The following is a 13,001-nucleotide window of genomic DNA, read 5'->3' on the forward strand; positions in this document are numbered from 1 at the left end:
AACAGACTATGCATACACACAAACACACACTTCCAGCCCCTCTGCCTCTTCCCTCTTCCTGGATTCACTCAGACATTTTAAAACCCACAGCCTGTGCACAGCACACACTTCCAGACCCTCTGCCTCTTCCCTCTTCCTGGATTCACTCAGAGTTTAAAACCAACAGCCTGTGCATACACACAAACACACACTTCCAGCCCCTCTGCCTCTTCCCTCTTCCTGGATTCATTCAGAAATTTAAGATTCACAGCCTCTGCATACACACACACTTCCAGCCCCTCTGCTTCTTCCCTCTTCCTCGATTAACTCAGACGTTTTGAAAACTCACAGCCTGGGCACAGCACACACTTCCAGACCCTCTGCCTCTTCCCTCTTCCTGGATTCACTCAGAGTTTAAAACCAACAGCCTGTGCATACACACAAACACACACTTCCAGCCCCTCTGCCTCTTTCCTCTTCCTGGATTCATTCAGAAATTTAAGATTCACAGCCTATACATACACACACAATTCCAGACCCTCTGCCTTGTCCCGCTTCCTAGATTCACTCACACGTTTTTAAAACTCACAGCCTGTGCACAGACACACACTTCCAGACCCTCTGCCTCTTCCCTATTCCTGGATTCACTCACACATTTTAAAACCCACAGCCTGTGAACAGCACAAACTTCCAGCCCCACTACCCCGTCCCTCTTCCTGGATTCATTCAGAAATTTAAAACTCACACCCTGTGCACACAAACACACTTTCAGACCCTCTGCCTCTTCCCTCTTCCTGGATTCACTCAGACATTTTAAAACCCACAGACTGTGCACAGCACACACTTCCAGACCCTCTGCCTCTTCCCTCTTCCTGGATTCACTCAGAGTTTAAAACCAACAGCCTGTGCATACACACAAACACACACTTCCAGCCCTTCTGCCTCTTTCCTCTTCCTGGATTCATTCAGAAATTTAAGATTCACAGCCTATACATACACACACACTTCCAGACCCTCTGCCTTGTCCCTCTTCCTAGATTCACTCACACGTTTTTAAAACTCACAGCCTGTGCACAGCACACACTTCCAGACCCTCTGCCTTGTCCCTCTTCATGGATTCACTCACACGTTTTTAAAACTCACAGCCTGTGCACACAAACACACTTTCAGACCCTCTGCCTCTTCCCTCTTCCTGGATTCATTCAGACGTTTTAAAATTCACAGACTGTGCACAGCACAAACTTCCAGACCCTCTGCCTTGTCCCTCTTCCTGGATTCACTCACACGTTTTTAAAACTCACAGCCTGTGCACAGACACACACTTCCAGACCCTCTGCCTCTTCCCTATTCCTGGGTTCACTCACACATTTTAAAACCCACAGCCTATGAACAGCACAAACTTCCAGCCCCACTACCCCGTCCCTCTTACTGGATTCATTCAGAAATTTAAAACTCACAGCCTGTGCACACAAACACACTGTCAGACCCTCTGCCTCTTCCCTCTTCCTGGATTCACTCAGACATTTTAAAACCCACAGCCTGTGCACAGCACACACTTCCAGGCCCTCGGCCTTGTCCCTCTACCTGGATTCACTCACACGTTTTTAAAACTCACAGCCTGTGCACATAGACACACTTTCAGACCCTCTGCCTCTTCCCACTTTTTGGATTCACTCAGACGTTTTGAAGACTCACAGCCTGTGCACAACACACACTTCCAGCCCCAATACCCCGTCCCTCTTCCTGGATTCATTTAGAAATTTAAAACTCACAGCCTGTGCACACAAACACACTGTCAGACCCTCTGCCTCTTCCCTCTTCCTGGATTCTCTCAGACATTTTAAAACCCACAGACTGTGCACAACACACACTTCCAGACCCTCTGCCTCTTCCCTCTTCCTGGATTCACTCAGAGTTTAAAACCAACAGACTATGCATACACACAAACACACACTTCCAGCCCCTCTGCCTCTTCCCTCTTCCTGTATTCACTCAGACATTTTAAAGCCCACAGCCTGTGCACAGCACACACTTCCAGGCCCTCTGCCTTGTCCATCATCCTGGATTCACTCACACGTTTTTAAAACTCACAGCCTGTGCGCACAAGCACACTTTCAGACCCTCTGCCTCTTTCCTCTTCCTGTATTCACCCAGACATTTTAAAACCCACAGCCTGTGCACAGCACACACTTCCAGCCCCTCTGCCTTGTCCCTTTTCCTGGATTCACTTAGACGTTTTAAAATTCACGGACTGTGCACACACATACACTTCCAGCCCCACTACCCCGTCTCTCTTCCTGGATTCATTAAGAAATTTAAAACTCACAGCCTCTGCATACACACACACTTCCAGCCCATCTGCCTCTTCCCTCTTCCTCGATTAACTCAGACGTTTTGAAAACTCACAGCCTGGGCACAGCACACACTTCCAGACCCTCTGCCTCTTCCCTCTTCCTGGATTCACTCAGAGTTTAAAACCAACAGCCTGTGCATATACACAAACACACACTTCCAGCCCCTCTGCCTCTTCCCTCTTCCTGGATTCATTCAGAAATTTAAGATTCACAGCCTATGCATAGACACACACTTCCAGACCCTCTGCCTTGTCCCTATTCCTAGATTCACTCACACGTTTTTAAAACCCACAGCCTGTGCACAGCACACACTTCCAGCCCCTCTGCCTTGTCCCTTTTCCTGGATTCACTCAGACGGTTTTAAAACTCACAACTTGCGCGCACACACACACACACACACTTCCAGCCCCTCTGCCTCTTCCTTCTTCCTCGATTCACTCAGACGTTTTGAAGACTCACAGCCTGTGCACAGCAGACACTTCCAGCCCCACCACCCCGTCCCTTTTCCTGGATTCACTCAGAAATTTAAAACTCACAGCCTGTGCATACACAAACAATTCCAGCCCCTCTGCCTCTTCCCTCTTCCTTGATTAACTCAGACGTTTTGAAAACTCACAGCCTGTGCACAGCACACACTTCCAGACCCTCTGCCTTGTCCCTCTTCCTGGATTCACTCACACGTTTTTAAAACTCACACCCTGTGCACACAAACACACTTTCAGACCCTCTGCCTCTTCCCTCTTCTTGGATTCACTCAGACGTTTTGAAGACTCACAGCCTGTGCACAACACACACTTCCAGCCCCACTACCCCGTCTCTCTTCCTGGATTCATTAAGAAATTTAAAACTCACAGCCTCTGCATACACACACACTTCCAGCCCCTCTGCCTCTTCCCTGTTCCTCGATTAACTCAGACGTTTTGAAAACTCACAGCCTGGGCACAGCACACACTTCCAGACCCTCTGCCTCTTCCCTCTTCCTGGATTCACTCAGAGTTTAAAACCAACAGCCTGTGCATATACACAAACACACACTTCCAGCCCCTCTGCCTCTTCCCTCTTCCTGGATTCACTCAGACATTTTAAAACCCACAGCCTGTGAACAGCACACACTTCCAGCCCCTCTGCCTCTTCCCTCTTCCTGGATTCATTCAGAAATTTAAGATTCACAGCCTATGCATAGACACACACTTCCAGACCCTCTGCCTTGTCCCTATTCCTAGATTCACTCACACGTTTTTAAAACCCACAGCCTGTGCACAGCACACACTTCCAGCCCCTCTGCCTTGTCCCTTTTCCTGGATTCACTCAGACGGTTTTAAAACTCACAACTTGCGCGCACACACACACACACACTTCCAGCCCCTCTGCCTCTTCCTTCTTCCTCGATTCACTCAGACGTTTTGAAGACTCACAGCCTGTACACAGCAGACACTTCCAGCCCCACCACCCCGTCCCTTTTCCTGGATTCACTCAGAAATTTAAAACTCACAGCCTGTGCATACACAAACAATTCCAGCCCCTCTGCCTCTTCCCTCTTCCTTGATTAACTCAGACGTTTTGAAAACTCACAGCCTGTGCACAGCACACACTTCCAGACCCTCTGCCTTGTCCCTCTTCCTGGATTCACTCACACGTTTTTAAAACTCACACCCTGTGCACACAAACACACTTTCAGACCCTCTGCCTCTTCCCTCTTCTTGGATTCACTCAGACATTTTAAAACCCACAGCCTGTGCACAGCACACACTTCCAGCCCCTCTGCCTTGTCCCTTTTCCTGGATTCACTCAGACGGTTTTAAAACTCACAACCTGCGCAAACACACACACACTTCCAGCCCCTCTGCCTCTTCCCTCTTCCTGGATTCATTCAGACGTTTTAAAATTCACTGACTGTGCACACACACACACTTCCATCCCCTCTGCCTCTTCCCTCTTCCTTGATTCACTCAGACGTTTTGAAAACTCACAGCCTGTGCACAGCACAAACTTCCAGACACTCTGCCTTGTCCCTTTTCTTGGATTCACTCAGACGGTTTTAAAACTCACAGCTTCCGCACACAAACACACACTTCCAGCCCCACTACCCCGTCCCTCTTCCTGGATTCACTCAGATGTTTTAAAACCCACAGCCTGTGCACACGCACACACTTCCAGCCCCTCTGCCATGTCCCTTTTCCTGGATTCACTCAGACAGTTTTAAAACTCACAGCTTGCGCACAAACACACACACTTCCAGCCCCTCTGCCTCTTCCCTCTTCCTCGATTCACTCAGACGTTTTGAAGACTCACAGCCTGTGCACAACACACACTTCCAGCCCCACTACCCCGTCTCTCTTCCTGGATTCATTAAGAAATTTAAAACTCACAGCCTGTGCATACACACACACTTCCAGCCCCTCTGCCTCTTCCCTCTTCCTCGATTAACTCAGACGTTTTGAAAACTCACAGCCTGGGCACAACACACACTTCCAGCCCCAATACCCCGTCCCTCTTCCTGGATTCATTTAGAAATTTAAAACTCACAACCTGTGCACACAAACACACTTTCAGATGCTCTGCCTCTTCCCTCTTCCTGTATTCACTCAGACATTTTAAAGCCCACAGCCTGTGCACAGCACACACTTCCAGGCCCTCTGCCTTGTCCATCATCCTGGATTCACTCACACGTTTTTAAAACTCACAGCCTGTGCGCACAAGCACACTTTCAGACCCTCTGCCTCTTTCCTCTTCCTGTATTCACCCAGACATTTTAAAACCCACAGCCTGTGCACAGCACACACTTCCAGCCCCTCTGCCTTGTCCCTTTTCCTGGATTCACTTAGACGTTTTAAAATTCACGGACTGTGCACACACATACACTTCCAGCCCCTCTGCCTCTTCTCACTTTCTGGATTCACTCAGACGTTTTGAAGACTCACAGCCTGTGCACAACACACACTTCCAGACCCTCTGCCTCTTCCCTCTTCCTGGATTCGCTCAGACGTTTTTAAAACAAACAGCTTGCACACAAACACACTTCCAGACCCTCTGCCTCTTCCCTCTTCCTGGATTTACTCAGATGTTTTAAAACTCACAGCCTGTACACACAGACACACTTTCAGACCCTCTGCGTCTTCCCACTTTTTGGATTCACTCAGACGTTTTGAAGACTCACAGCCTGTGCACAACACACACTTCCAGCCCCACTACCCCGTCTCTCTTCCTGGATTCATTAAGAAATTTAAAACTCACAGCCTCTGCATACACACACACTTCCAGCCCCTCTGCCTCTTCCCTCTTCCTCGATTAACTCAGACGTTTTGAAAACTCACAGCCTGGGCACAGCACACACTTCCAGACCCTCTGCCTCTTCCCTCTTCCTGGATTCACTCAGAGTTTAAAACCAACAGCCTGTGCATACACACAAACACACACTTCCAGCCCCTCTGCCTCTTCCCTCTTCCTGGATTCATTCAGAAATTTAAGATTCACAGCCTATGCATAGACACACACTTCCAGACCCTCTGCCTTGTCCCTATTCCTAGATTCACTCACACGTTTTTAAAACCCACAGCCTGTGCACAGCACACACTTCCAGCCCCTCTGCCTTGTCCCTTTTCCTGGATTCACTCAGACGGTTTTAAAACTCACAACTTGCGCGCACACACACACACACACACTTCCAGCCCCTCTGCCTCTTCCTTCTTCCTCGATTCACTCAGACGTTTTGAAGACTCACAGCCTGTGCACAGCAGACACTTCCAGCCCCACCACCCCGTCCCTTTTCCTGGATTCACTCAGAAATTTAAAACTCACAGCCTGTGCATACACAAACAATTCCAGCCCCTCTGCCTCTTCCCTCTTCCTTGATTAACTCAGACGTTTTGAAAACTCACAGCCTGTGCACAAACACACTTCCAGACCCTCTGCCTCTTCCCTCTTCCTGGATTTACTCAGATGTTTTAAAACTCACAGCCTGTACACACAGACACACTTTCAGACCCTCTGCGTCTTCCCACTTTTTGGATTCACTCAGACGTTTTGAAGACTCACAGCCTGTGCACAACACACACTTCCAGCCCCACTACCCCGTCTCTCTTCCTGGATTCATTAAGAAATTTAAAACTCACAGCCTCTGCATACACACACACTTCCAGCCCATCTGCCTCTTCCCTCTTCCTCGATTAACTCAGACGTTTTGAAAACTCACAGCCTGGGCACAGCACACACTTCCAGACCCTCTGCCTCTTCCCTCTTCCTGGATTCACTCAGAGTTTAAAACCAACAGCCTGTGCATATACACAAACACACACTTCCAGCCCCTCTGCCTCTTCCCTCTTCCTGGATTCATTCAGAAATTTAAGATTCACAGCCTATGCATAGACACACACTTCCAGACCCTCTGCCTTGTCCCTATTCCTAGATTCACTCACACGTTTTTAAAACCCACAGCCTGTGCACAGCACACACTTCCAGCCCCTCTGCCTTGTCCCTTTTCCTGGATTCACTCAGACGGTTTTAAAACTCACAACTTGCGCGCACACACACACACACACTTCCAGCCCCTCTGCCTCTTCCTTCTTCCTCGATTCACTCAGACGTTTTGAAGACTCACAGCCTGTCCACAGCAGACACTTCCAGCCCCACCACCCCGTCCCTTTTCCTGGATTCACTCAGAAATTTAAAACTCACAGCCTGTGCATACACAAACAATTCCAGCCCCTCTGCCTCTTCCCTCTTCCTTGATTAACTCAGACGTTTTGAAAACTCACAGCCTGTGCACAGCACACACTTCCAGACCCTCTGCCTTGTCCCTCTTCCTGGATTCACTCACACGTTTTTAAAACTCACACCCTGTGCACACAAACACACTTTCAGACCCTCTGCCTCTTCCCTCTTCTTGGATTCACTCAGACGTTTTGAAGACTCACAGCCTGTGCACAACACACACTTCCAGCCCCACTACCCCGTCTCTCTTCCTGGATTCATTAAGAAATTTAAAACTCACAGCCTCTGCATACACACACACTTCCAGCCCCTCTGCCTCTTCCCTGTTCCTCGATTAACTCAGACGTTTTGAAAACTCACAGCCTGTGCACAGCACACACTTCCAGACCCTCTGCCTTGTCCCTCTTCCTGGATTCACTCACACGTTTTTAAAACTCACACCCTGTGCACGCAAACACACTTTCAGACCCTCTGCCTCTTCCCTCTTCTTGGATTCACTCAGACATTTTAAAACCCACAGCCTGTGCACAGCACACACTTCCAGCCCATCTGCCTTGTCCCTTTTCCTGGATTCACTCAGACGGTTTTAAAACTCACAACCTGCGCAAACACACACACACTTCCAGCCCCTCTGCCTCTTCCCTCTTCCTGGATTCATTCAGACGTTTTAAAATTCACTGACTGTGCACACACACACACTTCCATCCCCTCTGCCTCTTCCCTCTTCCTTGATTCACTCAGACGTTTTGAAAACTCACAGCCTGTGCACAGCACAAACTTCCAGACACTCTGCCTTGTCCCTTTTCTTGGATTCACTCAGACGGTTTTAAAACTCACAGCTTGCGCACACACACACACACTTCCAGCCCCACTACCCCGTCCCTCTTCCTGGATTCACTCAGATGTTTTAAAACCCACAGCCTGTGCACACGCACACACTTCCAGCCCCTCTGCCATGTCCCTTTTCCTGGATTCACTCAGACAGTTTTAAAACTCACAGCTTGCGCACAAACACACACACTTCCAGCCCCTCTGCCTCTTCCCTCTTCCTCGATTCACTCAGACGTTTTGAAGACTCACAGCCTGTGCACAACACACACTTCCAGCCCCACTACCCCGTCTCTCTACCTGGATTCATTAAGAAATTTAAAACTCACAGCCTGTGCATACACACACACTTCCAGCCCCTCTGCCTCTTCCCTCTTCCTCGATTAACTCAGACGTTTTGAAAACTCACAGCCTGGGCACAACACACACTTCCAGCCCCAATACCCCGTCCCTCTTCCTGGATTCATTTAGAAATTTAAAACTCACAGCCTGTGCACACAAACACACTTTCAGATGCTCTGCCTCTTCCCTCTTCCTGTATTCACTCAGACATTTTAAAGCCCACAGCCTGTGCACAGCACACACTTCCAGGCCCTCTGCCTTGTCCATCATCCTGGATTCACTCACACGTTTTTAAAACTCACAGCCTGTGCGCACAAGCACACTTTCAGACCCTCTGCCTCTTTCCTCTTCCTGTATTCACCCAGACATTTTAAAACCCACAGCCTGTGCACAGCACACACTTCCAGCCCCTCTGCCTTGTCCCTTTTCCTGGATTCACTTAGACGTTTTAAAATTCACGGACTGTGCACACACATACACTTCCAGCCCCTCTGCCTCTTCTCACTTTCTGGATTCACTCAGACGTTTTGAAGACTCACAGCCTGTGCACAACACACACTTCCAGACCCTCTGCCTCTTCCCTCTTCCTGGATTCGCTCAGACGTTTTTAAAACAAACAGCTTGCGCACAAACACACTTCCAGACCCTCTGCCTCTTCCCTCTTCCTGGATTTACTCAGATGTTTTAAAACTCACAGCCTGTACACACAGACACACTTTCAGACCCTCTGCGTCTTCCCACTTTTTCGATTCACTCAGACGTTTTAAAGACTCACAGCCTGTGCACAACACACACTTCCAGCCCCACTACCCCGTCTCTCTTCCTGGATTCATTAAGAAATTTAAAACTCACAGCCTCTGCATACACACACACTTCCAGCCCCTCTGCCTCTTCCCTCTTCCTCGATTAACTCAGACGTTTTGAAAACTCACAGCCAGGGCACAGCACACACTTCCAGACCCTCTGCCTCTTCCCTCTTCCTGGATTCACTCAGAGTTTAAAACCAACAGCCTGTGCATACACACAAAGACACACTTCCAGCCCCTCTGCCTCTTCCCTCTTCCTGGATTCATTCAGAAATTTAAGATTCACAGCCTATGCATAGACACACACTTCCAGACCCTCTGCCTTGTCCCTATTCCTAGATTCACTCACACGTTTTTAAAACCCACAGCCTGTGCACAGCACACACTTCCAGCCCCTCTGCCTTGTCCCTTTTCCTGGATTCACTCAGACGGTTTTAAAACTCACAACTTGCGCGCACACACACACACACACTTCCAGCCCCTCTGCCTCTTCCTTCTTCCTCGATTCACTCAGACGTTTTAAAGACTCACAGCCTGTGCACAGCAGACACTTCCAGCCCCACCACCCCGTCCCTTTTCCTGGATTCACTCAGAAATTTAAAACTCACAGCCTGTGCATACAAACACACTTCGAGCCCCTCTGCCTCTTCCCTCTTCCTCGATTAACTCACACGTTTTTAAAACTCACACCCTGTGCACACAAACACACTTTCAGACCCTCTGCCTCTTCCCTCTTCCTGGATTCACTCAGACGGTTTTAAAACTCACAGCCTGTGCACACAAACACAAGTTCAGACCCTCTGCCTCTTCCCTCTTCCTGGATTCTCTCAGACATTTTAAAACCCACAGCCTGTGCACAGCACACACTTCCAGCCCCTCTGCCTTGTCCCTTTTCCTGGATTCACTCAGACGGTTTTAAAACTCACAGCTTGCGCGCACACACACACACTTCCAGCCCCACTACCCCGTCCCTCTTCCTGGATTCACTCAGATGTTTTAAAACCCACAGCCTGTGCACACGCACACACTTCCAGCCCCTCTGCCATGTCCCTTTTCCTGGATTCACTCAGACAGTTTTAAAACTCACAGCTTGCGCACAAACACACACACGTCCAGCCCCTCTGCCTCTTCCCTCTTCCTCGATTCACTCAGACGTTTTGAAGACTCACAGCCTGTGCACAACACACACTTCCAGCCCCACTACCCCGTCTCTCTTCCTGGATTCATTAAGAAATTTAAAACTCACAGCCTCTGCATACACACACACTTCCAGCCCCTCTGCCTCTTCCCTCTTCCTCGATTAACTCAGACGTTTTGAAAACTCACAGCCTGGGCACAGCACACACTTCCAGACCCTCTGCCTCTTCCCTCTTCCTGGATTCACTCAGAGTTTAAAACCAACAGCCTGTGCATACACACAAACACACACTTCCAGCCCCTCTGCCTCTTCCCTCTTCCTGGATTCATTCAGAAATTTAAGATTTACAGCCTATGCATACACACACACTTCCAGACCCTCTGCCTTGTCCCTCTTCCTAGATTCACTCACACGTTTTTAAAACTCACAGCCTGTGCACAGCACACATTTCCAGACCCTCTGCCCTGTCCCTCTTCCTGGATTCACTCACACGTTTTTAAAACTCACAGCCTGTGCGCACAAACACACTTTCAGACCCTCTGCCTCTTTCCTCTTCCTGTATTCACCCAGACATTTTAAAACCCACAGCCTCTGCACAGCACACATTTCCAGCCCCTCTGCCTTGTCCCTTTTCCTGGATTCACTTAGACGTTTTAAAATTCATGGACTGTGCACACACATACACTTCCAGCCCCTCTGCCTCTTCTCACTTTCTGGATTCACTCAGACGTTTTGAAGACTCACAGCCTGTGCACAACACACACTTCCAGACCCTCTGCCTCTTCCCTCTTCCTGGATTCGCTCAGACGTTTTTAAAACAAACAGCTTGCGCACAAACACACTTCCAGACCCTCTGCCTCTTCCCTCTTCCTGGATTTACTCAGATGTTTTAAAACTCACAGCCTGTACATACAGACACACTTTCAGACCCTCTGCGTCTTCCCACTTTTTGGATTCACTCAGACATTTTGAAGACTCACAGCCTGTGCACAACACACACTTCCAGCCCCACTACCCCGTCTCTCTTCCTGGATTCATTAAGAAATTTAAAACTCACAGCCTGTGCATACACACACACTTCAAGCCCCTCTGCCTCTTCCCTCTTCCTCGATTAACTCAGACGTTTTGAAAACTCACAGCCTGGGCACAGCACACACTTCCAGACCCTCTGCCTCTTCCCTCTTCCTGGATTCACTCAGAGTTTAAAACCAACAGCCTGTGCATACACACAAACACACACTTCCAGACCCTCTGCCTTGTCCCTATTCCTAGATTCACTCACACGTTTTTAAAACCCACAGCCTGTGCACAGCACACACTTCCAGCCCCTCTGCCTTGTCCCTTTTCCTGGATTCACTCAGACGGTTTTAAAACTCACAACTTGCGCGCGCACACACACACACACTTCCAGCCCCTCTGCCTCTTCCTTCTTCCTCGATTCACTCAGACGTTTTGAAGACTCACAGCCTGTGCACAGCAGACACTTCCAGCCCCACTACCCCGTCCCTTTTCCTGGATTCACTCAGAAATTTAAAACTCACAGCCTGTGCATACACAAACAATTCCAGCCCCTCTGCCTCTTCCCTCTTCCTTGATTAACTCAGACGTTTTGAAAACTCACAGCCTGTGCACAGCACACACTTCCAGACCCTCTGCCTTGTCCCTATTCCTGGATTCACTCACACGTTTTTAAAACTCACACCCTGTGCACACTAACACACTTTCAGACCCTCTGCCTCTTCCCTCTTCTTGGATTCACTCAGACATTTTAAAACCCACAGCCTGTGCACAGCACACACTTCCAGCCCCTCTGCCTTGTCCCTTTTCCTGGATTCACTCAGACGGTTTTAAATCTCACAACCTGCGCAAACACACACACACTTCCAGCCCCTCTGCCTCTTCCCTCTTCCTGGATTCATTCAGACGTTTTAAAATTCACTGACTGTGCACACACACACACTTCCATCCCCTCTGCCTCTTCCCTCTTCCTTGATTCACTCAGACGTTTTGAAAACTCACAGCCTGTGCACAGCACAAACTTCCAGACACTCTGCCTTGTCCATTTTCTTGGATTCACTCAGACGTTTTAAAACTCACAGCTTGCGCACACACACACACACTTCCAGCCCCACTACCCCGTCCCTCTTCCTGGATTCACTCAGATGTTTTAAAACCCACAGCCTGTTCAGACGCACACACTTCCAGACCCTCTGCCTCTTCCCTATTCCTGGGTTCACTCACACATTTTAAAACCCACAGCCTATGAACAGCACAAACTTCCAGCCCCACTACCCCGTCCCTCTTACTGGATTCATTCAGAAATTTAAAACTCACAGCCTGTGCACACAAACACACTGTCAGACCCTCTGCCTCTTCCCTCTTCCTGGATTCACTCAGACATTTTAAAACCCACAGCCTGTGCACAGCACACACTTCCAGGCCCTCTGCCTTGTCCCTCTACCTGGATTCACTGACACGTTTTTAAAACTCACAGCCTGTGCACATAGACACACTTTCTGACCCTCTGCCTCTTCCCACTTTTTGGATTCACTCAGACGTTTTGAAGACTCACAGCCTGTGCACAACACACACTTCCAGCCCCAATACCCCGTCCCTCTTCCTGGATTCATTTAGAAATTTAAAACTCACAGCCTGTGCACACAAACACACTTTCAGACCCTCTGCCTCTTCCCTCTTCCTGTATTCACTCAGACATTTTAAAGCCCACAGCCTGTGCACAGCACACACTTCCAGCCCCACTACCCCGTCCCTTTTCCTGGATTCACTCAGAAATTTAAAACTCACAGCCTGTGCATACACAAACAATTCCAGCCCCTCTGCCTC

The sequence above is a fragment of the Natrix helvetica genome (assembly GCF_964273705.1).
Source record: "Natrix helvetica genome assembly, chromosome: W".
Lineage (NCBI taxonomy): Eukaryota > Metazoa > Chordata > Lepidosauria > Squamata > Natricidae > Natrix > Natrix helvetica.